The 14,294-nt window shown below is 40.7% G+C and overlaps 1 protein-coding gene across 7 annotated transcripts in view; it reads right to left on the reverse strand.

The window, feature by feature from the left end:
• Nucleotides 1–14,294, reverse strand: part of rnf44 (ring finger protein 44) — a 127,479-nt gene that overhangs the window by 70,890 nt on the left and 42,295 nt on the right. Inside the window, exon 1 of one of the 7 annotated variants that reach the window (XM_078550763.1) lies at nt 12,608–13,790. The exons of the other annotated variants lie outside the window; for them this stretch is intronic. The gene's annotated coding sequence lies outside the window, so the exon portion shown is untranslated. Of the gene's footprint in view, nt 1–12,607; nt 13,791–14,294 lie in introns of those variants that run through there. 7 annotated transcript variants of the gene reach the window in all.

Genomic DNA, 14,294 nt, shown 5'->3' on the forward strand with positions numbered 1-14,294 from the left:
TGCACCATTTAAAAACATGGGCTCACTCTGCCGAACGCGATTGTATCGTTCAAAGCTGCTGCTGCTGCACTGGGGAATCGAGGACGCCTTTCAGCTCACTGTGCAGCAGCAGCAACAAAGACACAAAGTGGGAATCCTGCCCGAGTCGCCCAGGGACTCGGTCCAAGTGATTTGAGGCGAAGCCCAGTCTCCCACAACAGGGATACATTTGGAGCAGCGATTCGGGGCCGCGCCGCCAGGGCACCACGTGCTCGCAGCCAAACAAAGCAACAATGAATCTCCGGGAAGAAAGGGAGCAAAACCCGAATCAAACCGAGCCCCGCATCGGGAACCGAACCGGACCAACGATCCCAACTGCCTCCCCGGGCACGGGGGGCGGCGGCCTGGGTAATAAACGGGACCATTCGAGGTCCATTAATGTGAATCCATTAACCGCCCCCGAATCCAGAAGCCGAACAATAGGATCAAAATAATAACAAAAAGAGAGAGAGGGAGAGGGAGCCCGAGTTCAGTTAAACAGCCCCCTTCCTTCCTTCCCTCCCTCAAGCCCAGGGAAAGGGGGGTTAATTTAATCCTGATCCGACCCCACTGCTTTTTGGAGTGACACAATCTACCCCCCCCCCCAATGTAGAGTGGGTTCAGTTTCACTGAAACCGCGCTCACAAAACCAGCACCACAGATCAATAACTACATCAAACAACAAAAGGGAGAAAGCAGGACAGTAACTGTTGCCCCTGCCCGGGGAGGGGGGAATGCTGCTCAGCCTCCGGGTGGGGGCAGATAGGGAAGTTTGAAGGAGCCGCGCTCTTTACCCGGTCTCACTGAGCAGGAAGAGTGACTCCAGTTGAAACAATGTATCCAGGTGAATGTAGCCACCCCGCTGGGCTCAGGTCCCTCACTCAGTCACTACCTGCCTCTCTCTCATTCACCTCCCCCCCATTCACTCCCCCATCCAACCCCCTTCCCTCATTCACTCCCCCATCCACCCTCTCTCCTCATTCACTCCCTCACTCACTACCCCCTCTCATTCAACATCTTCCCCCATCCTCCCCTTCCTCATTCACCACCCCAATCACTCCCTCCCTCATTCACTCACACCCTCCCTCCCCCCCCCCCATTCACTCTGGCCAGCAATATCTCGCCCTCTTACCTCCCACGGCTTGGCTCGGCGTGGGTTTATTTCAAACTGATGTTTGTTTCTTTTTGGTTTGGTGCAAGCTCCGCTTTCTCCTGCCTCCTGTCGCGAAGTTTGTGATTAAACTCCCGGCTCCGAACGGCACAACCTTAAGAAGTTTGATTCACAACATTCGGGGCGAGCGCGCTCCCGCGGCGCGTTCCCGGAGCGGAGCCTCGTGTTTGGAGAGGAGGGAGTTACACACATGCTGCAGTCACAGCTTGAGACGCTCAGACAGACAACTGTTAGAAAGGGAGTTTACATTCAGCTCGACTCTACTTGAAACCTATCCCTCCAGTTCCTTTTACCAGCCGACTCAGCGAAGTACTTCGTGGACGTCATGATCCAAGCGATTTGATTTTGTGTTGCTGGCTTAAGTTTTCACACAAAAGCAGCGTGTTCTTCAGCAAAATAGATAACTGCTTTTGTTTCAAGGCAGAAAAGGAACATATTTTTGTGATAATTTAATAAAACAAGTAGTTTTTCCAATACAATTTACATTCCCTAAATGTATGTTTATAAACAACTAAAAAATATCAACCAAGAACCCTTTTCCTATTAAGATGATACTCCTTTAAAGAACCAATCACGTTATTTTCTTTCAATTTTCCTTTTTTTGCCTATTTTTCCGTCGACTTTCATGAAGTCATCGTCTTCCTGTGTACAGTACCAGGGACACCAGGTGTTTCCCAAGTATTATTCATGTGCTAGTGGCAGGTTATTCAACTTGAGGTTAAGACAACCTGTCCTCACCTGATGGCAACGTGTGCACTCAGTTGCAAGCACGAATGGAAACGTTAGTTAATCCTAATTGTGGCACTCTCATCAACCTTCCATTTGAGGTTAAGTGACTCAGGCTGGGAAGCAAATCTGGGACCTTCTTGGTGAATTACACATCTGCACTGGACAAGCTCACTAAAACCACCAGAGATCAGAGCCAAACTATCCACAACATCATCTTTTTCAAGGCTATCCATTTCCTCGGACCATAAATGAAAAATAAACAGTGTTGTACCAAGTCTTGACACCAAAGTACCAATTGCCCAGTCCATGGATATCATTGATGATCTTTTCTCGACTGATTATGAGGTGGAACAAAAACTCCTCACCTGCCCCCATTTCCTCTGCATTCTCATCCCCTTGAGGAAGGTCAAATGGAGACATCAGAAGAAACGGCCTAGCTGGTGTCTCTGCATTCAGAGTACAATAGTGCATTACTGTAGCTAATACATTACTCCATACATTTGAAAATCATTTACAATGTTGCCCAGGGAAGGTCTACAACAGTTAAAAATATCAGTAGATTATTTGCTAAAAGCAGAAGTGGTTGGTCAGCAGGCAATGCTATGGACATTGATCAAAAAAACCTTGTAATTTTACTTTCCCAGCCCCAGGGGAGGCTGGAGAAGATTTGTGTTTTGTAAAATCATAGAGATTTATCTAAAAGCAGGAACGATTTTATTCCATTTCTTGGATCTGTAGCTTTTGATTAAATTAGTGAAAATATCAGATGTTAAATAAATATTTAGTGGAGAATAATTGATTAGCACATTCATATTAAGTCAGCTTTGACTTGTAATTGGTTTTTGAGCTATAAAAGTTTGTAACATTACATTAAATTGATTGCACAGCTTCACAGTAACTGTACACAGCACTGTATACAAGAATAAAGACATATTCCACAAATGTAAATTAACAAATTTGCACATGGATTTGAACAGAACCTCTTATACTTGCACCTCAGTCTACCAAAACACTTAATCTAACCCTTTGACTTTACCAAGTGTTAACTAAATATATCTCTTTGACTGCATCGACCGTGAACCAAATATTAACTGGATGTGGTTCTGGGCTCTTGTTCCAAATACAAAACAAACAGTAAAAAACAACACAACAATTGTAAATGTACATGCATTAAAATAAATTCAGAGGAATACAGCCCTGCAATTACACATTAATACTTATTGGCCCTAGAAGGTACAGGTACACATTAGAAACACAGCAAAGAGGACCATTAATATGTAAATAAGAAATTGGAAAAATGCAGAGCCATATAAATAGGTACTAGTTCATGAATGGGTGCACAGCCAAAGATCTGACAATTAATGTCAATAAAGTATACTGCAAAATTATAGCATTAGCTACATATTTGATATTAACTGTAATGTATACGGCATTTACTGTATACACTTGCTCCAGAGCTCTTATGTATAGGGTGACAAACTGCAGCTTATTCAAACCATTACAATAGATGTACACCCGCTTCTCTGAGCTGCAGAGATTTTCATGTTTTATCTTGTGAAAAGATAAAACTTTCTTTCACTGCAATATCTTCAAATCTAGAGCCCTCTAAATCTTTATTAATTACAATAATGACAAAAGTGCAATAATTACAAAAGTTATTCAGAAAAAAAGCTGTGGTTAAAAGTTTGCAAAAATGTCAATATTTCTAATAAATTTAACAATGAAATATGTTCACACAGGATGAAAACGGCCTAGTTAGATTATTAAATTCACATGAATAAACTACCAAAACCCATATCTGTAATTGATATATTTGTAATTATGTTACCATTAATAAACATATACCTGATTTTTTATTATATATTCTATTGCTTAAATAGGTTAATTCAATATAGAGCAAGATTATACTACTAGAAATATAGAAACACTTGCTGGTTAAATGGATACTAAACAATTACTGAGTATCCATTATTTACCATTCTCCCATAACCCTTGGCTGTTTTGTTATTCTTGCCCCACTAATGAGAATTAGAAAATACATTTTTAAAAATGTGTTTGATTACTTGATAATAAGATCAGTTGATTTACCTTTTCATCAATTAAATGTTACAATACATTCATCTGTTATGTTAATTGCTGACCATATGCACATATCCGCAGCAATAACCAAGATCTCAGCTTTAACTCAGTAATAGCCATCATTCTGATTGAACTGAGAGTGCTGAGTGAGATTAAAACCCTACTCCAGAGATTTGAGGAGATAATCCAGGTTGACACTGAAGGAGTGCTGCACTGTCAGAGGTGTCATCCTTTGGATGAGATGTTAAGCTGTGGCTCAACTGCTCTAAGGTGGATACAAAATATCCATGGCACCATTCAAAGAGGAGCAGTGAAGTTCTGCTGGTGTCCCAGCCAATAGTTATCTCTTAGCCAATGTCGCCGAAACAGATTATCTGTCATTTATCTCAGTACAGTATATGGGACCTTGACATGCTCAAATTGGCAGATTTTCCTTACAACACTGACTGTACTTCCAAAAAAAACCCAAATTAGCTGTAAAGCACTTTGGTACATTCTGTCGAGAGGAAGTGGCAATGTAAGTGTAATTTCTTTCTCTGTAGCTCTGACAATGTAGAAAATATTTCAATGTGCTTCACAGAGACATATAGATAAAAGTGGATGCCAAGCCAAAGAAGATTATATTAGGATGGACGACCAAAAGCTTCAAAGACATGGGCTTTAAAAAGGAATCTTAAAAGGAATGGAGAGGTTTGAGGGATTTTGGGAGGAAATTCCAGCATTTAGGGCCTAGATAGCTGAAATGGGGTTGGGGGGGGGGGGGGGGGGGGAGAGAGAGATGGGGGAGAGTGGGTGTGGAATAACGAGAAGCACCAGAAGGCTGGCTGAGAAGAAAGGAGAGTTTGATAAGTTGCAGTTACAGTTTTGCAGCTTTTTGCTGAAATAGGAAGGTCAAGACCATGGAGGGATTTAAACATGAGGATGAGAATTTTAAATTTGAAGGAGACAATATAGGTTAGCAACATGCAGGGCTGATGGCTAGGTGGAACGTTTTACAAAATAGGATGCAGACAGCAGAATTTTGCATGAACTGAGATTTATGGAAGATGGGAAGCTGTCCAGGAGAACAATGGAATGGTCAAATCTGGACAAAATTGTGGATAATGATTTCTGTAGCAGATAGACTATGGCAGTGGCAGAAGTTGGTGCTTTGAGGTGGAAATAGGCAGTCTTTATGATGGAGACGATATAGGGTCATTTGGATGCTGACATTGCAAATATCCGCAGCTGATGGCGGGTAGGTTGCAAGACAATTTATTGGTTGATATGTTTTGGCTACAATCGAATAATTTAGTGAGAGCAGTCCTACTGCCCTGGATGACAGAGGAGAGATATTGGGGAGAATAGTTTGGTTGGCTATGTCAAAAACTAGAGAGAGAGAGAGATTAAGAATGGGCAAAAGGGATAATGCACACAGTCAGAAAGAATTCATTTAATCACTTTGATTACAATTATTTTAGTGTTGTGGAAACTTGACTTGAGGGATTCAAACAGAAAATTGCAGGAAAAATTTGAAGGGTAAAAATTGGTGAACTGTGGACAAGGGAGGTTTGGCAGGACAGCAATATATGTGCAAAGACAAAGCAGTTCAGGGTGGTTTTTTTGAAGGGGTAACAATGACAGTTTTAAAAGGGAGAGGGACAGTATCCAACAAGAAGAATATTCATTGTACTAGACAGCAGGTGAACTAAGACAGAAAACTGGGTGGTCAAGCGTCAAGTGGAAACGGGGTCAAGGGACAGGAAATGGAGTTAAGGAGCAGAAGGTGGGTCTATAGATGAGATGACTTTGAGAAAGGTGGACAGCAAGACTGGAGAAAACGATACACAGGTGTGGTTTCAGGTCTGGGGAAAGGGGAGTATGGGTAAAAGTGGAAGGAGTGGAAGCATTAGAGGCAGCTGATTGGATGATCTCCATCTTGGTGATAAAGAAATCCATGAGCTCTTTGCACTTGTTAAAACTGAGGGCATACGTCAATTCATGATTTACTGAAATGTACAAATAAGTCTCTAAACAATACTTCAGTTACTCAAAGCTGTATATGCCATTCTTTCTGGATTCATGCCAGCTCTCAGAGCTTCAAGTAGCTTTCAGCACTTTAAAATAAAAAGGCTAAAATCTTTTGATTTCTACCCATTTTATAAATTATTTTCTCCCCTCTTCTCTGAAGTCCCCTGATCCACCAGCTGCATGTGGGGTGGGCTACTTGCTTCCAAACCCCTGGTCAATTAAACCAGTCACTAAAAGTCATTCGGGAGCACAGTGGATTACATTTGCTGTCAGATTTCTGTTCCTTCCATCTGCTGAAACACTAGATAGTATGTTCACGATCAGAAACCCCATGTCCTAGTCCTGTGCTGCAATAATTTTAGACTTAATCATTCCATGCAAATATTAATTTGAACATCCTTTTCAGGTGGAATGTTTCGATCAAAGAAAAGTTTAATGGGTTATAACTTGCTGTCAAAGTAAAAACCAAGCTAATGGCACTTCACTTGTCGCTGGGTCAAAATCCTGGAACTCTCTCTCCCTAACAGCACTATGGGTGTACCTACACCACATGGACTGCAGCGGTTCAACAAGGCAGCTCACCACCACCTTCTCAAGAGCATTCAGGGATGGGCAATAAATGCTGGCCTAGCTAGTGACATCCATATCCCATGAATGAATTAAAAAAAAACTTGCCATTATTTATTCTCAAACACTGCAGTGGTTAAATGCAGAAATCCAAAAGTTGTTGTCCAAGTTGTACTGCTCTACTGTTAGCTTCATAAAAACGGGAACTCACTCTCTGCCTCACCAGTAAAATGCATTGAACAGAATGAAGTTACTACATTTGTGCAGTATATACAAACCAAACTCGCCACAGATAGTTTTGTTCATTTCAATCTACACATTCTTTTAATGATGTGGTAAGTATTAATTACAGTAAGTAATAGCAGCAGCAGTAGACAGTCTGGTCCCATGAACCTGGTCTGCCATTCAATCCAATCATCTTCTACCCTCACTTCCCTTTCCCTTCCACTGCCCATATCCCTCTATTTCGTCAGAGATCAAAAATTTATCGATGGAGCATCCACAACCCTCTAGGATAGAGGATTCCAAAGATTCACAAACGTCTGAATGAAGAAATTTCTCCCCTTGAGACTGTGCCTCCGTGTTCAATATTCTCCAATAAGGGAAAACAACCTGTTAGTGTCAATCTTGTCTAGCCCCTTCAGAATCTTGAATGGTTCAATGTGATCACCTCTCGTTCTTCTAAACCCAATGAGTATAGACCCAATCTACTCAGCCTCTCATCATAGGACAACTCTCTCATCTCAGGAACCAATATAGTGAAAACAGAAAATGCAGGAAACACTCAGCAGGTCAGGCGGCATCAGCACATTGACCTGAAACGTTACTTCTGTTTCTCTCCACAGATGCTGCCTGACCTGCTGAGTGTTTCTAGCATTTTCTGTTTTGATTTCAGATTTCTAGCATCTGCAGTATTTTGCTTTTGCACCAACAAAGTGAAACTTTGCTGTACTGCACCCAAAGGCAAGTATATCCTTCCTTAAATGTAGAGACCAAAGCTGCACACAGTATTCCTAGTATGGACTCACCAATGCCTATACAATTGTAGCAAACTTCCTTATTCTTATACTCCAGTCCCCTTACAGTAATGGCCAACATGTTGTTTGCCTTCTAATTGCTTGCTGATACAATTGTAGCAAGACTTCCTCGTTGTTGTATCCTAGTCCCCTTGCAATAAAGGTTAACTTGCCAATTTTTCCTCTCTTAATACAATTATTTTATCCTCTCTTTAGTTCTTCTGCACCTGATTTGACAGATTTCACCCACTCTAACTGACACTTCCTTCAGTCCTTGCACTATTACATTTCACAGTGCTTCGATCTGATTGGTTGAGTTACAGTTTGCTTGCCCTGTTTACTCAGGTCCCAGATGCTCTGCTTCCTGCATGACTTTCAGCAAGTTGCTACACAAAAAAAAAATCTAAACGTGCATGGGCAAGTTTAACTAATGGCAGACTCAGTTAGCTGCCTTGCTACAGCAAATTATGGCCAAATATTTGAGCCAAATTTGTAAAACTTGTCTGCCAGTATCAATTTTAGCAAAAATTATTGCACCACAAATAGAAGTGAAGCAAAACCAAGTGCAAAAGAATATTCTGATAAAAAAGTATTTTGGTGGCAAATATCCAGCCCACACTCTCACAAATGCATACAAAATACATTGCTCCAGATGAAAACATCACTTAAGAATCTTGACTGCCCAGGACTCCCAATAACTCCCAGGACTCCATCTAAAATGTGCAAAGGTTTCAGACATGCAATTTGAGGATTTCAATCGCTTCTGTTCCCCCAATCAGCTGTGGATTCTCTGATCAAGTGTCATGCGACCTCCGAGGTGACACTATTCACTGGCCTCCCTTTCTTGCATGGTCTGCACTTTAGCAGTGGCAATGGTTGTATGGTTTCTCCCTAAACAACAGCAGCAAGGAAACATCACAAGGAAAGCATTGACACTGGACATGGGACACTTCAGCCCATGGAAGGGGAAGACAAGAATAAGATTTTTAAGAAGTAAAAGGAACAAATGGTGATTGTTTAATTTCTCAGTACAGCAATGGAAACACCCCCTTCAATGATTGGCTGTTACTCTATTCTAACATGCACATGAAGATGCTGGACCATTTAATATGTCAAGTGTGTTTTGCAAACATTTGAAGACTTGAATAAAATAAAAGAATATAAAGAAAATTCGAAAGATAAAAAATATACAATAACAGCTAAAAAAAACACTTTATCCTTCAATTTCAAATATTAACTGCTCAGGCTTCCACCACAAAACCAACCCTTACAATACAAATAAATAAACCAATTGATGCACCTGGAGAGAGGAAAAAGGAGTAGACTCACAATTTGGAGTGTGTAGTCTATAGCATGCATTACCATTAAATCAAAGGTTAATGACACAAAAACTTTTTAAAAAATCCAATCTGTCAAAATATAACTACGTGAACCAACTATACAACCTTTAATGCTCAATTGAGAAAATAGTTTTTGATGGTTTTTAAAATTGTTTAGTGTTTAAATTTTATGAATTGCAGAGTCTAAAACATGTAGATAAATATTTACTTATATAGTATGTCACATACTGTCAACATAAAACCAAAGCAAAAGCATTGAATTCTAACTGGGAAATGCATGCTTAAATCCAAAATCTGTGAAGTTGAATTTTTCCAGTGTAATACTTAAGAATACCAACAGGCACATTATTTATATAGTTGCAGCAGTGACAGAGCTTGCAAACAACACTGGGTCTCCAAAAGCAGGAACAGTGCATTTAGCAGTGGATTAGCAAGCGCAAAACCAGACCAAGTATAGACAGGAGATAAAACATATTCCAACAGGAGGGAGATACTCTTTGAACAATGTTCGCACGTGTACTAAACTGCCCCAAACACCAGCGTGAACAGCTAAGATTTTAAGTTATTGCTTTGGTAGCCCAGTTATACTGTCTTGTTTCCCCTGTGGATTCGTGCCTCTGTGCTAGGAATTCCATGTATACTGTACTGCTAATGAAGATTATAAAGCGCCTTTGCTGTTATTCAAAGATTAAATGGATCAAATTTATGGGAAAAGGTTTTTACTGCTGACAAATGCTTACTTGACAAAATCCTGACTCCATCGCCTATACGGAATTGTTTAGCTAACTCCCTACAAATTCACAGCGGATGATGGAGTCTAGAAACTACACTTCTGAATGGTGAGTAGGGACTGTATTTTTTAACCCAAGCACAGTTGCAATGATGGAAATAATGCTTGCTGCACTAGTAATGACGGACTATTGGTTTTATTTAACAAGTACAAAAAGAGACATTTCTCAAACACTATGGCATGTGGCAAATGGATTACATGAAGAGAGCATACATGTAAAATAAAAGCAGAATGCACTGTGGTGGTTGTGTTTATTGTACAAACAACAGATCAGACATATGGATTGTGTTTAAGAGGCATCTGGAGTGGAATATGCAGTATGGAGTTTTAAGTGATCATTGAACACAAGTGTGCTGTCATTTTTAAGTGTCATTGTGAAAATTATCACCAGCAAGTTTAGCCATGGGACAAACTTTTGCTGCACCAAAAATGCATCAAGTTCACCAGGTATAGAGAATAGATAGCTTATGGTGAGTTTCAAGGGAGTGATTTGTTGTTTTTCATGCTCAAATTGTGCAATTACAGAAAACCTGCATTTATACAGCACCTACATCTCAAAGCACTCCGTAACCAATTTGTTTTTGAGCTTCAGTCACTTGTTATATCGGACAACAGCATCCAACATGCACACAACAAATTGAATGAATGACCAATTAATCCGTTCTGCTGGTGCTGGTTGAAGGAGAAATGCTGGTGTTGACACCAAGAAAATTCCTGACTCTCCTTCAAATGCTATGGGATTTTGTATGTCCTATTGAATCACTGGAACAGGCACACAAAACCCCAATTTCACATCTCATCAAAAAAGATGACACCTTTGACAATGCAGCACTCCTTCAGACCTGCATTAAAGTACCAACTTAGATTATGGGCTTAAATTCCAGAATGGGGCCGAGACCTTGAACCTTCATATACAGAGGTGAGACTACTGCCAACTGAGTTAAGCTCACGTTTATATAACTCGTTGCTGGACTTACTCAATCGTCCATTTTATTTTTAAAAATTGCTACTCTTGCCACTGTTGCAATTCACAGGACAATTGATCATGCAATGCCATATACCTTCAACCTCTACATCATGATAAAAGTTATCATAGAGATTCTTTGCTTCAAATCATCAGACCATGATTTACACTGCACATCACAAAGCTTCAGCATTCTCTGTTGTAAAACCAAACTTACATTACTTGCAAAACAGGATTCTCCATCTAAATGAATAAATACTTATGATAATTTTAAAGCCAATCCAATCTTACTCCTAAAGGTCAGTAGTCCACAAAAAAAATGAAATAAAAGCAGATCCAACAAAGCTTTGCCACAGATTAAACTCAAAACTTCTAAGCAGAGTAGAATTTGTCATAGAAAGTGATAAGATCCTGCAAAATAGGTAAATAGAGATGTTCCCTGCAAAGATCCTACATGACCAATGCACTTCCCTGTGCTTTCTCCAGGTACTTGGTGCCAAACAGTGTCTCTTATATCTCATTCCCCCACCCCACACCTTCTCCAAACAGCAAAACAGAAGAGATCTAGAACAAGAGATGCATCTAAGGTAGAGTTCTGTGCTTACCTCAGAACAGGAGGCCAGTTCACACTACAACTTCAACACCACAATGCACAATGAGGTAGTTAGATAAAAGGAATGAGGAGACTGAATATTGAGGACATTTTTTAAAAGAAGTGGAATATGAAGGATGTTGGTGAATGGGGTCTCTTTTGTATATTGAACAGAATGAACCGCATATACAGTATAAGTATAAATTGCCTGAATTTAAAACTCATTTTATTTTGATTACACAAAATCATAATCTAAATGTGGTCAACACATGAAATGCTTCTCATTTGAGAGGAAAGTGTTCTCTGGGGCATAAGGAATACACATAACATTATCCATGTTAAACTGTTAGATAACAAAACATGCAGAGTTCTTCAAAAAAAAATAGAACCAATTATTTCATTCTTTTTTAAAAAGGCCAGCATTTAAGACATAGCATGTTTTCAGTGCAGAATGAAGTTCTGCAGATTTTGAGCCAGATTGAAGGATACAATCTTGAGTTTACAACGTAGACAATAAAGGCAACAATCCAGGCTAAAACTGCCAATGGAAAAGGAGGATCCTGCTTTCCATCTGTGCTGTTAAAAGTTTCTGAAACCCACCGAATCCAAACAGCAGCAGTGAAAAGCTGAAGGCCACAGAAAGATTCTCACTGCAAAGCCTATCGCATACCTTGATATCTCTCAATGCTTTGTATTTTTAATATCACTAATTAAGTTACACAAATAGTTTTTTTTAATTAAAATTTTACATTAATTACATATGCTGGTGGATGAGGAAACACACCCTCCCTAGAAAATAAATAAATAAATGGCCAAACAGTGCGCTAAAGCTTTGTTGGGTCACTAAAATCCGTCACTCTTGCTCATCTGTAATTACTGTACATCAAAAAGCTAGAAGGCCCAGAGCCTTTGCATTCCTCCCAATGCAGCCAAAAATGTACAGTTACAATTCAGGCCTAAACATGATCCTACAGAAATGCAAACGAATCCCAGCACTGACCATGCAATAATCCCGATAAATACAACACACAAAAAAATAAACCGACGCACTAAGTCGCCGTGTAGCCCGAGCAACCACTGGAAAGAAAGGGGGGAAAATAAGGAAATAAAAATATAAGGCAGCACCAACAAAAACAAGGCGGGGGCTGTGATCTGACGGCAGCTCGCGGTAAAAAAGCACAAACAAAAGCCAGCTGAGGCTGGAGATTCGTATGCAATCGGAGCAAAGCTGGCTTGGTGCAACCTTCGTTCAATGCAAACATACGCCCAAATATTGCTATTCGAAATATGCGCAACATTGTGCAAAAGCCTTTAAAAGCATTCTCGTATACCTGATTTAGGCTTTTAAACTGACATCACTTTAATCGCTGATCTTGCCCACTTCATCCTCCTCCACCTCTCACTACATGTTCAGTGCTTTCCTATTATCTAAGAGCTCTCTTTCTTTCTCTCGGTTTTTTTTCCCCGCTGGTCCTCCAAGGCTCAAAATGGAACCGTCCAGGGGCGTCACCAAACATAAATAGGTAAGTAATCGTGCTGGATTTTCACCAATGCGGTTCTCTGACAGATCCCTCTTTGCCAGGCGGACTCTCAATTCCTGCATGGAGTGGTTAGCAGAGCCAGCGAGCGGCTGCTGCTGGAGAATGCACCGGATGACATGGGCTGGAACGGCTGGCAGAGCTTCGCTTTACCCCCGACATGTAGCTTTCACTGGACTGCTCGCACTGAAACTGGCTACGACAAACAACGCTGCTGATTGACAGCTGAGCCCAGATCCCAGGCAAGAGAGAGAGAGAGAGACTGCAGATAGCAGGCTATCATACATCAGCTCCAGCTTGCTAAAACTGTTATAGAGGAATGTATCCAGGCAAAAAAATAATCCAGTATATATGCACCGAAGAGTCACTTGTTTGTCAGTCAGTCAATGAGACAACTGAAGGAGTTTGTTAACGTTACCACAAACACACGCTTACTTTGTATCGAATTTTGCTCTTCCCCCACCCCTCACTCCTTTAAAAGGCCGGGGATACAACGGCGGAAGTGAACTATCGTAAACAGACTCTTCAAAATGAAAATAAACTCAGCTGGCCCGGAGTGACATGCATGACGCAGGTCACATTTTGTTGCTTCGTGCAACAATACAACCTACACTGACAGGATTACATCGCCGTGTGTGCATGGCCAGCGAGGGAACTCGCATTGCTGTATATCTGTAGACGCTTTCACATTAGAGTTTGCTTTTAGTGGGCTTCAGAGCACGACCTTTATCTGCTATGCTCCTTGGCCCCATTGGAAGGCACCGGAAGGGTCTACCAAGGATCAACATGCTATGATACAATGACACCAGGCTTATGGCAATAGAAGCAGTGAAAGAGTTAACTGCGCGAAAGTGGGCCAAAATCTTTAGATATCTAGAGCACAAGACCTGGTACCAAAAGAGAACATGTAATCTTTATTTCTGGAAATGACAGCATCCAAAGTTCTGCTTCTTTCAAGCTCAGTTTACAATTGTTTTAAATGTTGAGTTACTTCTGTTCATGGTAACAACCACAATGTATTTGAAGGAGACACTGACCAGATTCAGCAACAAACTACTACACCCTGACAATCTGTGTCTCTGCCCTCACTGTGGACAGTGGAAATTGGGCTATTTATACTGGCGAAAGCACCCAGCCAAAGGGTGAAGAGAACAGCATGTTTGCTTCCAGCTGCTTTATAATCCCATTTTGGAATTAAAGTGGTTGTCAGTGGATTTAAAAATTATAATGCATGGAAAATGTTACCATTATATGATACATTCTGTAATCAGAATTACAGCTTCACTATCCAGATGTTAATATATGCAATCAAAAAGGACGACAAACCAAATGAAATATATGGTGACCAAATGGATGAGTTTTAAGGAGGGTTTCAGAAGAGGAAGGGGTACTGCAGGGGCAGAGAAGTTTAGGGAGGGAATTCCAGAGCATAGGGTTGAAGGCATTCCTGCCAAGAGTGAGGCAATAGTAAGGTTGTAGG

The sequence above is a fragment of the Cetorhinus maximus genome, chromosome 10 (assembly GCF_964194155.1).
Source record: "Cetorhinus maximus chromosome 10, sCetMax3.hap1.1, whole genome shotgun sequence".
Taxonomy (NCBI): domain Eukaryota; kingdom Metazoa; phylum Chordata; class Chondrichthyes; order Lamniformes; family Cetorhinidae; genus Cetorhinus; species Cetorhinus maximus.